Here is a 15,228-nt window from a genome sequence, read left to right as displayed (position 1 = left end):
ATAAAAGTGAGTATTATAAACACTCTAAAACTTACAATTAAAGGATCCAACCAAAGCGTGAGAGATCACAGACAAACTGGCCATAAATTATAGAAACTGTGAGTCTGCACACAGGACCAAAAGCTGTTCAAAAGCATGACTGGCAGGGCCACGTGGCAAAGCTACATGTACTTGCAGAAGGCCCTGCACTTAGGGTGGCCTTGAGCTCAAAATGGCTGCACACTTGCTTGAATGCTCTGCTGTCAATGTCTTGAAAGCTGTATAATTTTTTAATTTAAGTTGATTTACAATATTGTGTAATTTCCAGGTGTAGAGCAAAGTGCTTCAGTTAACACCTATATTTTTTCAGATTCTTTTCCAATAAAGGCTATTATAAGATATCAAGTATAGTTCCTGTGCTATACAGTGAAGTCTTAACAATTTTTTAACACTGGACCCTACAGACTATGTTGATGGTCGTGGAGATTGGTACCTCACAGCACATACAAAAGGCTGCAAGCAAACGAAATATGCCCTGGCAAGATCTAAAAATACCTCCCTTTATTAATGAGCACCAAAATCCTGTAATCAAGAAACAGCCTATTGGTTAAAGTTATAAAGAATTACTTTGCTTGTTGAATGTGTAAACCCAAGCTAATTCACAAATTTGCTAATTGTTTTTCTCTGCTGCAGATGTGAGCGGCCAAGCAGTGGAACTTGAATATTCAAAAGTAATCAGCCACCATTTCAAACGCCATCAAGAAGTCATGTATCACTTCCAGAAGGCGCGGAATTTGGGTCCATTTTTACTGGAGTTCCAGAAGGAGTGATGAAGCAAGTATGAATTTTAAGACAACAAATAAAACTTCATTTCACTACTGAAATTAGAAGTCACAAAGAATCCTGTAGCACTTCAGCCTTTTTCAGTAGTACTTTCTGGATTGTGAATTGCCAGAGCTACATGAGAATGACAGAATTCTGAACTTTTGCTCAAATTACATTCTCCTTGATGTGGGTTGTAAAGCTCCTTTCACCAGTGAAAAACATACACCTTGAATCCACATTTACAGTTTCTAAAATGTTAAAGATCAGAAGCAAAATCTTGTGCATATCACTTATCTTCTCTACATCAAAATCTAATTCATTTCCAGACACATAAATCTATAAATAAAGTGTTCAGGGAAAAAGTCACAATGAAGTATCAAATGTGAAACCCATCTTAGTTTTAACTCACCAAAATTTTCCCTATTTGATTTCAAGTTCATAAGTAGAGTCTCTATAGCCCTAGAGAAGGTGTTTAACAGTACCCTCGATTTATATAACAACATTTGTTCCAAGAGCACAAGGAACATTCACATATGGCATATAATTTGCTCATATAATATCCCTATAAAAATCAACATGCATTATCCTCATTTTTAAAATGGTAGAACTGTGGCACAAAATAGATAAAAGCTTGCCTAAGATATCACACACACACACACATACTACTTTACAATTCATTTCTCCTTTTTAACAGTTTCATAATGTTAGATCTCAGTGCAAGATTACTATTATGAAATGTATGCCTACAAAAGGTATTAGGTACAATTTCAATTATAAATTATAACTCAATTATAAATCATTTTATTCAGAGCTCTATAAGGTACTAAATAATTTTAACAACTATGCAAATTAAGAGTAGATTATATTTTCTTAATCTTATTCTGAAATTATATTTAATTTTAGCACCAGCTCATATTCCACAACAAAAGAAAACTAATATAAGTACAACCTCTGACAGGAGCAGTTTATTAAACAAAATTATATTTTTATTTTAAACCTGCCTTGCAAAGAACAGGGGCTACAATTCCTCGAAGGAGCAATAAACAAATAAAAAAGAGCCATAATTCATGCAAAGAAGCATTTTCTAATCTGCAATTTACAGTTTGGTTGCCTCACCACCTTGTAACCCAAGTCCTGAGGCAAATAATCGTAGATTCGTTGCTCAATTTGAAAACCTTCCTGGAGTCATGTCTTTAATTGGCCGTTGTGACGTCTTACGTCATGATGTTGCGTCACCACGTGATGACGCTGTGCCATCACACACATCATCGCATATTGACACAATGTCATGGCATAATATCATCAAATTAAATTCATTAGCCTGGCTCCAGGAAGGGCGAGAGGGATTAAAAGATTTCCTTTGCTCTTGTCAACACTCCTGGTCTGTAGGAAAGAACAGCAGCCTTCACTAATTATTTCCTGGTCTCCTAAAACTTCCTAGATCTCAAATTAGAGGTATTTAAAAGTTACACGGGAGAGTTTATGGTGATGGTTTTCACAAGATTGATTTTCATGGGTGTTCCTTGCTTTGGCCCATAGCTAATAACATCCAACCCCATTTTAAAGAGAAAATTTTACTTATATTAATATCCCCTTTCTTCAGGTCATAGGATAGTTTGTGGGCTGGTGGCAAAGACAAAAACAAACAAAACACCTAATTCCTTGTTTCCTCATTTCTTGCCCTCATCATCCACATTCTTCCAATTCTTTTGCCTCTTCTCCCACTTTCTTCTATAACGTTCTGAAATGGCAAGTGATGGGAAAAAGCAAGAGGCAGATGCAGTCAATAGTTTTGATGAGAAACATTTATGGTTGGAGGGAGTGTTGAAAGCTGTGATAGGAGACCTTTGGCCATCACAGCCTTACTAATGAGCAGAGTCTCCATCTTAGTGTTCATTATAAACATGGGCATTTGGATGAGACATATATTATCCAGACGCTATCCAAACAATATCTGAATGTTACCTAAATTGACTTAAGTAGTTGTGGCTGTGGTTTAGTTGCTAATTCGTGTCAGACTCTTATGACTCTATGGACTGTAGGCCACCAGGCTCCTCTGTCCATGGGATTTCCCAAGCAAGAATACTGCAGTGGGTTGCCATTTCCTTCTCCTTCTTCCAACCCAAACCTTCCAAACAGATGTAGTTACCAGTTCATTAAACAGGACATGCCGTACCTCTCTTTCATGGAACTCAGTTGCTATTGCCTAGCACTGTTCTAGGTACAAGAGTTCAAGTTGAGCAGAAGAAGCAGTGTCACCTCAAGGAGCTCACAGAGCAGTAAGGGTGACGGGTGAGCAGCAGATTTCAAGACAGTCTCCTAAGGGTTCTAATGATGATAAGACAAAGCGTTCTGGACACTCAGAAAGGGAAAAGAGTATCTGGAGCTGCCAAGAGGATCCCACGGGGAAGGGAACATGCTTTTGAATCTTGATGATTTGGGAGAATGGCATTGAAACATGTATAATATCATATAAGACACGAATCCCCAGTCTAGGTTTGATGCAGGATACAGGATGCTTGGGGCTGGTGCACTGGGATGACCCAGAGGGATGGTACGGGGAGGGAGGAGGGAGGGGGTTCAGGATTGGGAACACGTGTACACCCGTGGCGGATTCATGTTGATGTATGGCAAAACCAATATAATATTGTAAAGTAATTAGCCTCCAATTTAAATAAATTTAAATTAAAAAAAGAAAAATGAGTAGGCAGAGGAGAGAAAAATTCCAGACTCCAATTTTTTTTTAATGGGCATATGTGAGACCCCAAAGTATTAGACCAATTAATGCTTTTGTAGATATTTTCCCGACATGATCCATTCATGTAATTGCTATTTTGAGGGGGCACTGACTCACACACTAACATCACCATAATCCTTCATCATAATTACAAGCAGCTTCTAGATGACTCTGAAATATAATATATGAACATAGTAGGCTTATTGTTTAGGAGAGTTTGTTTTTCCAAGAGGCTAAATATGTTATGCTCTCTCTATAAAGAAATAAAAATTGGAAATCAAAGTCACTTATGTTTTCTTGAAAGCATTTGGCCACAAAGATAGCTTCTTTTTCTAGTATGTACATAAAGATGGATTAGAAAAATCCCTACTGATGATTCACCTTTTTATTAATTCAATAGACATTGAAGAATATTTATTTTTTCAATACTATGGGAGAAACAACTCAGCCCAGTCAATGGTAAGTGGTTATATATTCTGACATTCGGTCCCATGTGAAAGTCACTGTTAGGTATTTTCTACTGCTACCATAAGCCTCAAGAGGTTTTTAAAAACTAGACATGACAAGAGAAAAAAATCTCTAGGGGATTTCAGCCCCAAAAGACTTGCCTTCATCTCTCTGAGAATTACATGATGTTGAGAGGCAAGTTTTCAACAAGTTTCTAAAATGCTATTTCTAAGCTAGATGTACACATATGTTCTTGGAAGTCAGCAATTATTTAACTAAATGAAATCTTTAATTTTTAATTTAATTTTTAAATCTTTTTTAATCTATGCCAAATACATATATACTTACATACATGTATATCATTATTCTATCTATTTTAATAAAATAGTATAATAAAAAGCAGAGACCTAGGACATAGGCTCCAGAAAACATTCAACAAATAGTAACTGATGAGAGACAAAAGAAAATTTCTAAATACCAGTTCTTTCTTACATATAGAGCATACAAAATTTTATCATGAATAGGATACTAAAGAAACAAAACCAGTAAGAAATTTAACTGAAATAAGTGATACATTTTAAGAAATAAAATATAGGGGATATGAGGGGAAAGATCTGCAGAAGACAGGAACTCAAATGTATACAAAGGTAGGCTATGAAGTTAATGAACTTCTTAAGACTTGTTTCCCTGAGAGTTTTAAGTATATCTTTTTTAAAAATTCCAACTCCAGGAGAAAAGCATCAGAAATTCCTTGTTTCTGCAGATTTATTCAGATGGATATTGATGTACCTTTCATCCAGATAGAATTTATTTTATGTAACAGATACATATGGAAAACAATTTTTACTTGATTTGTACCTTTCAGAGCAAAGAATTTCTGCAGTAAAATAATAACCCACAACTTGCCTATTTGACAGGTTCAATACTCCCTTTCTCAAATGGGGATTCATTTGTGCAAATATGTCTCTGTTTCATATAGTGATGCACTGGGCCTGGGAGTAAGGGCTTAAGTGTTCACATGAGCCTGTTTCCTCCATATTCTATGCCTACATGGAGATGTATATTCTACCCCTATATCGGAGACCTGTACTTATCCTTCCTACCTCTGAATCATTCTTCAACTTCTTTTCAGATTCCCATGAGCTGGAGTAGAACAACTCACAGGAAGATTTTTAAATTTTATTTACCTACATGAATAATTTTCTTTAAATTATTGAACTCAGGGAAAGGGAAAGGGAAAAGCACCCCCGCTTATTAAGGACCTGCTAGCTACTAGAAATTGCGTTTGGAGTGTTACATATGGTATTTAATTCAATCATAGTCTTAATGATCTTGAAGAAGAACATGAGTCTCAACCAGTACAAACTACAAAATTCAGCTGTTTGAATTAATCCACTGGCGTGACATTTTTTAACAATAGATGTATTCTTTATGTAACAAATCCCTCCTCTCCTCTTCCCTCTGCTAATGCTTATGGACAGTTCTGCTGTGAGCCCCAGACCTTACTCTACCATCTGGGTTGTTTGATGCCATTTCTCTACTACTCTTACTGATGACATGCACTTTATCAGTGGTATCCTGGCTCCCACCTGGTCACTCCCCGAGATCCAGGACTTCAGATGCCAGCCGGACCAGCATGGAAATGGACTCCTGCTTGTCCAGACAGAACAGGGAGTGACTGTGGGTCTCAGACTATAACCAACTAGAAAAAGAGATGCAAGTTGAAGTTTGGGGTTGGTTAGCCTCTATTTTTGAAACACCTTCTTGGCCCCCTGTTTCTGGACTTTCTCACAGTCCCTGCAGGGGAAAGGCCAATTCCTAGGAAGTCAGATCATCAGAGCTACAAGCAATAGGCAGGTGCCTGAACTGCCTAAGCCCAGGTGTGCAGGGGCAGAGTCCCAGCCAACCTAGTAAAACATCATCAACCAGAAAAGAAGCTCCACCAACAAAGGAGTTGGGCTTGAAGCAGCACACAACACAGCGGCAGTGCTATTTGCACAGGAAGTCACAGCATAACAAAAGAGGCGTTGTGGAAAGACTCAGGAGGAACTGGAGGAAGCCAGTTGTTGGAGTCAGAGCTGCCGTGATATTTGCAAGCGTGAACTGCGGGATTAGGCTGGTAACAAGGGTCCTACCAGAGACATTCTCAGCAGGACAGAAGTCAGCATTTACAGACATATTGGTTACAGGAAATACTGGAGGGTACTGGAAGACAAATACAACGTTAAAAAATTTTAGCAAGAGACTACTGACAGAAATGGAAATGTCAGGTGGCTGTGGTGATGGAGATGGTGGATAAGGAAACTGGCTTCACTGTAGATGTGAACAGCTTAAGATGACAACAGGGTAGGCAAGTAGAATTCCCGTGTTCACTGTCACTATCATGGTTCCAGAGCCACAGAGAAGTCAGAGACAGAGACCTATTTCCTGAGAAGGGGCTTCCCTGGTGGCTCGGCAGGAGATGTGGCAGGAGCCGTGGGTTCAATGTCTGGAGGAGGAAATGGCAACCCACTCCAGTATTCTTGCCTGGAGAATCCCATGGACAGTGGGCCACGGGGTCACAAAAGAGTTGGACGTGACTTAGAGACCAAACATCCAACAAGACATCAACATTCCCAAGAAGAAGCTTGACACAAACCTTTTCAACAGCTATTAAAAATTCTAACCAAATTTAACCACACCCATTCATTCATTCATGTCACAACAACAAAAAATTAACATGTCTTTCCTTAAGAAAAAGAAATAGGTTTCTCTCTTTTGGCTCAAAAAGCTAACCTTCAGAAAATGGTTGAAATCATTCACCACTCTGAAACTTACTGAAAAAACTTTGATTTGTTGGAAGAAAAAAAAAAAGAAACCTTCAAAAAGGAATAATTCCTTTAACATTCCAGACTGTGACTTGATGACTTTTTTTTTTCCACAGAGATTCTATTAATTGATTTTTCTTGATATTTAATAGTAGCAAAGTCATCACATTGAAGAAACCTTATGTCATTTATCAGCTTCCTCTCCAGAGCCCTGAGAACACCTGAAGATTATTTCAATCAAACTGATCATTCACTGAACACATAATCATGAATAATTTAGTAGAGCAATAGATCTATTACTTAATATAGTGCTAACCTTTTATAATGCTTCTACACAGGGAGAAGACTAATATCTGTGTCACAGAATAACTTATATCAGGCCTTAGCTTTCGGAGGTAACATCGTGACTCATGGAATGCCTAAACACATGCAATTATAAACCACATTATGGGAAAATAGTTAACCTTTGTGTAGCATTTAAGAGTTTACAAAGTACTTTCTCAGACATTATCTCATCTGATGCTCAAAACAACCCTGGGAGAGAGGTGTTATTAACCCAACCTATTTTATAGGTGAAGATGACATGGAACAGAGAGGGGAAGTGATTCGCCTAAAGCTGTCTAGCTGTTAAGTAGTGGTACTGAGATTCTCGGGCTTCCTAGGTGGCACCAGTGGTAAAGAATCTGCCTGCCAATTCAGGAGACATGAGAGACGATGGATTCAATCCCTGGGTCAGGAAGATTCCCTAGAGGAGGTCATGGCCATCTACTCCAGTATTTCTTGCCTGGAGAGTCCCATGGACAGAGGAGGCTGGCGGGCTACAGTCCATAAGGTTGCAAAAAGTCAGACACAACTGAAGCGACTTAGCACACACATACTGAGATTCTCCCCCAAAAATCTCTGTTCTGTCCTCAGCACCCACAGTTCTCTAGCAGCATGATCAATACTGATACCAATGGCTTTTTAAAACAGGCTCTGTGTTCCACAAGCACCCAGCCATGCCTGGTCCAGCTCTCCTCCCCGTCTTTCTTGGCTACCTCCCACTGGTGGCAGAGGGTTTTCATGGGAGCCCCTGCTAGAGAAACTTCATAAGCTCCCATTTCTAGAGAGAACATACTTCTTGCCTAAGGAATCAAATCACTTGCGAGCATTTTTGCAATGCATACCCATCCTCTATAAGCCAAGGAAGCTGCACATCTGGTAATAACAGGTGCTGTATTTATTCTGAATAAACGATTCCTGCCATGTGATGGTTCATGTAAACAGCAAACAGATTTCTACCCAATCAAGAATTACTCTTTATTTCAAATTCTTAAAGGAGACTCGCCTCACTGTAAGCTAATTTTGTGAGAGTTCATTTTGCCCATTCAGTACTTAGCTTGATTGGAGAAACTATCTGAAATATTCTTTTTAGTTTTCTCTCCCTCCTCCTCCTTCTCTTTCTCACCAAGACTGCCTAAGATGGATAAAAGCAATGCTTTAGTTCTATAATCTGCTCCTGAGAGTGCCTCATTATGCTTCAATGTCTCCCCTTTGTTTTAAAGTTTATTATCCTGCATTAGATGCAAGCAATTAGAAGTGTCATTAGAGAAAACTGACATTTCTTTTACAGCAAACGTAAACTCCATCCAATTTAGAACAATATGTCAGGTCCCTTCTTAACCAGCTCCATAGTAAATCATTTTGTTATAATAATCTTTATTTTCATCTCAATCCATATTATTTAATTTTTTAACCCACAAAAAACAACACTCTAAGGATCCTGTAAAATACGCTTTTAGACAAAGCTCAGGTAAAAAGTGACTTGTGATTTAGGGAGAACAAAGGGAAACATGATTTATAATTGCACATAGTTAGCTAACTGTACACGTCCAATCCCTTTAGACCCATGAAAGCGAACAACAGAGCAGTATGCTTTCTCACTAAATAAAACATTTACCCTAATATGCTCAAACATGAGGTTTCCCCACCTCTTCCATCCCCTCGTATTAGTCAAGGACAACTTCCCAAAATACCTCGTATTAACAGTACTATTTAATGAATTGACATTTTAATCACTTAAAATTCCTGCTCAAAAGATGTGGATGGCTTGATAATCCAAATCACATTCTTTATGGGAATTTGCAGCCAGAATCCCAAGTTCAGTTTATCAGTGCACTCAGCAATAATTAAAGAGTATTGAAGCAATTTAATTCGAGGCTTCAAACTTCACAAGAAACAAGAAACGTGCCAGGCTTAATGCTACAAGGATTCTGGACACATTGTCCATACGTGGGCTTCTAGGGTGACTGATCATACTGAAATGCTTAGGACTGCAAGATTCCCCAGGATATGGGACTTTGGGCCGTAAAACTGAGACAGCCCTGGACAAAGCAGGCTGATTTCCCTAGATTCAGGTGGAGGGAAAACCTCCAAGTGGAAGTAAAGCATCTATGTAAGAGAACTTGCTCCTGCAAACAGGGCAAAAGCTGAATCTCTGGATCCAGAAGACAAGTTTGGAGCTGGGCTAGAGGCCTTGGTGCCATACTTAGTTTAATCCACGAGTACGAAAGCGTTAGAGCTTCCCTGGTGGCTCAGTGGTAAAAAATCTTGCCTGCAGTGCAGGAGATACAGGAGACGTGGGTTCCGTCCCTGGGTGGGGAAGATCCCCTGGAGGAGGGCATGGCAACCCACTCCAGTGTTCTTGCCTGGAGAATCCCATGGACAGAGGAGCCTGGCAGGCTATACTTCATAGGGTCCCAAAGACTCAGACATGACTGAAGAAAATAGGCACATGACAACTTTTAACTACCCTCCACTGAGAATAGGATCTACCTCAAAAAGACAGGCTGAGTTTGTAGTCGGGGCACAAACGACCACACAACAGAGCCTGGAGCAACAGGGGATGAAGACGTCCGTAAGTCTGATCCCCACACCTAGCTCCCCTTGGGACTCCTCTGTGAGCCTGATCAGCCAGCTGTTCTTATCAGCCTTCATTTAAACCCATTGCACTACCTTGCACTTGACCATGTGTGGGTAGAGTCGGTCTCCCCCGTCAGCACTGGCATAGGGAGACCAGAACCACACGAGAGCGACAGGGCGTCCCTGCTTTTGTGAGGGAAACCTCTCTACCTGTCACTAACACCCCAAAAATGTAGCGCTCAGTTGGAGTTTCTATTGTACTGAAGTGCTTTTCACTGGAAGGCAACTGGAGTTTTCTCCACTCTCTCCACAGGCAGCCAGAGTACCCTGCTGCATCTATTATAACCAGGATTAAGAAACCTCCCTCTTGTGCTTAGATAATCCTGTTTTCTGCAAAAAGAGGAACCAAACCATGTGACTCGGGGGCTGGGTGGTGGTTGTATAGTCAGCGGAGCAGATGAGAGAACCCCCAGGGGAAGTGTCAATATGTTCAACTCCTCCCACCAAAAGTTTCCTCTCTTGTTAACAAGGGAAGCCCAGTGATACTCAAAACACTTGATTTATTTTCACTAAAGGAGCTGACTCATTTTGCTGTACAGTAGAAACTAACACAATATTGTAATGCAATTATACTCCAGTAAAAAAAATTTTTTTAATTAAAAAACTTCAAGGAATTCGATCTGATAGACAGAGTGCCTGAAGAACTATGGACAGAGGTTTGTAACATTGTACAGGTGGTGGTGATCAAAACCATCCCCAGAAAAAAGAAATGCAAAAAGGCAAAATGGTTGTTTGAGGAGGCCTTACAAATAGCTGAGAAAAGAAGAGATCCTAAAGACAAAGGACAAAAGGAAAGATATACCCATCTGAATGCAGAGTTCCAGAGAATAGCGAGGAGAAATAAGAAAGCCTTCTTTTTTTTTCCTTTGTTGATAGTTTATTTTTATTTCCTTTTCTTTTAAATATACATTTATTTATTTTAATTGGAGGCTAATTACTTTACAGTATTGTATTGGTTTTGCCATACATCAACATTAATCCGCCATGGGTGTACACGTGTTCCCATCCTGAACCCCCATCCCACATCCCTCCCCATATTAAGTGAACAATGCAAAGAAATAGAGGGAGACAATAGAATGGGAAAGACTAGAGATCTCTTCAAAAAAATTAGAGACACCAAGGAAACATTTCATGCAAAGACGGGCACAATAAGGGAGAAAATATTTCTTCACAAATGAGCGACAATACACTGTTCTGACTGGGGCACTCACTACTCTACTCATGAATATAGGACCTCAACTTGTTTCTCGTAATCATCATGAAACAAACTTTCCCCATCTGAAATGGCCAGCATAGCTCACAATCAGCAGGGCTTTGTGAGAATTACCTAAGAAACAAATGCAGACTTCTACCTCTGACGCTGGTAGATATTCATCAAATGTTAGTAATTTTCCTTTCTTTTTTCCCTGCCAATATCCAGTATGCAAATGAACAAATAGGTCACTCAAATTTGGAATAAAAATGTTCATTATCACCATTTATTATCCATCTCAGTAGCAGCATGATGGGAAGTAATTCAGTTCATTTTTCTTTGTCTTTTACATTTATCTTAACCTTCAAAATCTAAATGTCTTTTGAAAATACCATTTATCAGAATAAATGGATATCTGGAAGAGACAACCTGATAATTGTACTTGAAAAGTTCTAAAATGCACTTGTAGAACCAATTCATCTCCTCACTTACGTGTGTGTCTTTCTCTAAGTCAGCTTGTTTCTATGCAAGGATCATTCTACACAACAATCTCCATTCTGAACATCTCACTGAATGTGATTATCCTCTAAGTAAAAATCATGATTTTCAGGTAGAAGGAAGAACACTACCCTTAAAAACCTCTGAAGCTGATTCTTACTTATATCCCCAATCCAAGTATCAAGTGAACAATGACAGAGTTCACCACCATTTTTGAACAATCAGCAAAATGACAGAAATCAGGAGTCCTTTCTGTAGTAATATGTAAAAGTCACCACAGTCAATAATTCTTCTCTTACCCAGTCCATGTAAAGACTGTCCTGGTCCCTGGAAACCAGGATGCATCACTGGAGCTTGTTAAAACAGGAGCTTGCACGGGGATTCTTTTCTTTAATTTTGATGCTTATGATTGCTGAAAATTAAGAACCATTACCATGTACCAGGGACTGACCCAAGCACAGTAGATAGATAGATAGATAGATAGATAGATAGATAGATAGATAGATGATGTATAAGTTGGACACAAATAATTCTGGGCTGGTGGGACTATGATTATCCCCATGTCACAGATGAAGAAACTAAGACTTGTAAAATAGCCCAAGGTCCCAGAGTTGGTAACATCGGAGATAAAGCCTGAACCTGTGTCTATCCATCTCCAAAGCCTATACTCTTAAGCCATTAAACTGTATAACGAAAGGAATTTTCTTCTCCTTCTTGGTAACATTATAATCCTAACCAAGGAAGGTGTTGGACAATGTAATTTCATCTAATAGTTCTAATAGCTTCAATGATGTATCATAATAGGTATCTTGGTCTTACCTCCCATACTGTCTGCATACCAGGATCTATCTGTAGGCTGTGTTTTCTATGAGTTTTAGGTTCTATAGATCATGCTTACTATCCTATAGAAAATACCATTACTGCCAAAGAAGGCTTTTCTCCAAGCTAACTTCTTAGACTTGACAAGTAGTTTAAGCCAACAGGCTTTCATGTTCTCTTCATCATGGCTGGGGAAAAAAATTTTTAAAGCTCTGAGTTTTACTCACTTCAAAAACTGAATCTCAAAGGATTTGAAAAAAATGGTCTCGTTTTCAACTCGATTTTCAAAGGTTTTTAATGGTTGATTTGATATCCTAGAGTATTCAGCAGTATCCCTTAATGAGCTTAAAACTGGACTTTTTCTTACAGACTCGGTTTTCAGATAATGATTTAAGACCACCTCATCCTGTCTCCTTTGTGCATTGATGTCATTAGGCTCAGTCAAAGTCAAGCATGAGGTGAACAGATATTAATTTAAGACCATTTAAAGCTACAGTCTCTGCATCACCCACAACAAGCCTCCTTTATTAGCCCTTGATGGGGCCTTCATTAGTTGAAACAAATCAAAAGCTAGGTGGAGACAACTCAGTCTGGCAACTCAGCTTTCTTTCCTAGTCCTCTTCATATTTGTAGAGGTCAGTTCAGAGATAATGGGCAACACTGTAACTCAAAAGAGAATGATGTCTCTGAATGTAATTCAAATTAGTAGTTTAAAAATATGGCGATGGTTGAGATTCATGTTTGACTTTTTCTACACCATTCTTTTTTTTTCCTTTGGGCAGAAATAAATCACGCTGACCTTCTCTCTGTTCAAGATATTTCAAATTGACTATCAGACACCACAATGGAAACTAAGCGTGGTAACAACAGAAATATCTGTCTTTCTGTTCAGGATTTTCCCTCTGTGTCCCCACACGCCCAGCAGTGCCATGAGTGGAGTGCCACAGAGACGGCTGATAAATATCTCCTGGGTTGATGAATTTCTCTCCATTCCCTTTGATGGCTCAGTTCTTAAGATGTCCTAAGGGCTGCCACTCTGCCCACTGAGATGCAGAGAGGCTTATGCTCTGTTTCCAGGGCTTTTGCCTGGCTTCCCGCATCCTGTCTACAGCCTCCCTTTCTCTCCACCCATGCTCATCTGCTCGATGGATACCTGGTCCCCTCAAATATCACCCGGCACGATCTACATCTACCTAACCAACCCGCTGGGCTTTGACAAGCATCCTCTTTTCTTCATTGTCATCACCCTTGATTTGAACATCTCCAAAGCCTCTCCCTGCTATGAACAGGGAAGTGTTTTTATTAACATTTTACCAAGCTACTTCCTTCACACCTGCATAGTTCTTGTCTGCTCATCTCTTCCAACAAGATGCTTTGAGGGTGCTAAAGTATTTGTAAAAAGTTTCCCACTAGCTAAAGAATAAAGTACATCTCCTGAGCCTGGATCGCCAAGGTCTCCCAGCATTTGTGGATTTTTTTTCCCCACTGACTTCAGATTATATTGATTTCCTTTACTTGGAAACTTTTTAGCATTTATATTTATAGCATTCTTTTTTAAGATTTTTTTTAAACAGTGGACCATTTTTAAAGTCTTTATTGAATTTGTTACAACATTGCTTTAATATTGTTACAATATTGCTTTATGTTTTGGGTCTTTGGCCCCCAGGCATGCGAGATCCTAGCTCCCTGACCAGGAATCAAACCTGTAACCCCTGCATCGGGAGGTGAAATCTTAACCATTGGATTGCCAAGGAAATCCCTGTAGCATTCATTCTTGAACTGAATTATTATGTTTCTTTGCACTGTTTCATGGGCTTCCCAGGAAGCACTGGTGGTAAAGAACCCGCCTGCCAATCCAGGAGACATAAGAGATGGGAGTTCAGTCCCTGGGTCGGGAAGATCCCCTGGAGGAGGGCATAGCAACCTACTCCAGTATTCTTGCCTGGAGAATCCCATGGACAGAGGAGCCTCATAGGCTACAGTCCACAGGGCTGCAAAGAGTCAGACATGATTGAAGCAACTTAACACACATGCACACAGTTTTATAAGCATTTTGTGTGGTTTTTGCCTCTCCTATCTACTAAATGGGCTTCCCTTGTAGCTCAGTTGGTAAAGAATCTACCTTCAATGCAGGAGACCTGGGTTTGATCCCTGGATTGGGAAGATCCCCTAGAGAAGGAAATGGCAACCCACTCCAGCATCCTTGCCTGGAGAATCCCATGGACAGAGGAGCCTGGCAGACTACAGTCCATAGGGTCACAAGAGTCAGACAAGAATTAGTGACTAAACCACCAAACCATCACCATGTACTAAATGCTGAATCCTCTTATATCTCTTGTGTAGCTTCTGGCTCAGTACCACATGTATCATAGACACCCAATAAATGATTATTAATTCAGTAAGATTGAATGGATGAATGAATAAAATATACAACTACCCTGAAACATAAAGAAACACAAAGAATGTTTCACAGAGAGGGAAAAAATACAATTGAAAGTAGAAAGCTCTAGGTGCTTTTCCAGCCCACATGTTAAACCTTAAACATTATTTTTAAGCAGGTCTTAAAGAAGGATGAGTAAGGTCAGATGCTGTTCTAGCTTCTTTTTTTTATTTTGGCAGGGGACCAACGGAGGTGAAGCTAGCCCACCGATTGCTTGCAAATAAGCCATCCTTTCTTTTTTTCTTTCTCCTTCTTGGTTCAAAAGGTAGTATACTATAGAGACAGCTCTGAAAGGAGGGGAGGGAAGGCGAAGGGGGAATAAGGAGAGAATAGTCAATCATTCATCACTGCCATAGCTAGAGGAAGGCAGCCCTCCTCTGCCCAGGAGGGAGGAACAAATATCACTGCCTTCCAGGCCACTGAGAAGAACTTTATGGAGGATAACACTTCTAGGGACTGCAGGGACCTGTTAGGAGAGAGATCACATAACAATCAAAGAGGGTCGGCCACACAAAAGGCCTTC

The 15,228-nt window shown here is 39.6% G+C and overlaps 1 protein-coding gene and 1 non-coding gene across 2 annotated transcripts in view; both read right to left on the bottom strand.

Annotated features, from left to right (window-relative positions):
- The window catches only part of GRM8 (glutamate metabotropic receptor 8), an 880,134-nt gene that overhangs the window by 676,772 nt on the left and 188,134 nt on the right, over window positions 1-15,228 (bottom strand). The gene's annotated exons all lie outside the window — the stretch shown is intronic.
- Window positions 1,998-2,106, bottom strand: MIR592 (microRNA 592). The gene is given in 1 exon segment (NR_129784.1): window positions 1,998-2,106. It is a non-coding gene; the product is annotated as a microRNA 592 (primary transcript).

This window comes from Capra hircus, chromosome 4, assembly GCF_001704415.2.
Source record: "Capra hircus breed San Clemente chromosome 4, ASM170441v1, whole genome shotgun sequence".
In the NCBI taxonomy this organism is placed as follows: Eukaryota; Metazoa; Chordata; class Mammalia; order Artiodactyla; family Bovidae; genus Capra; species Capra hircus.
The sequence above is the reverse complement of the archived record's forward strand: the minus strand, read 5'-3'. Positions and strand labels throughout refer to the sequence as shown.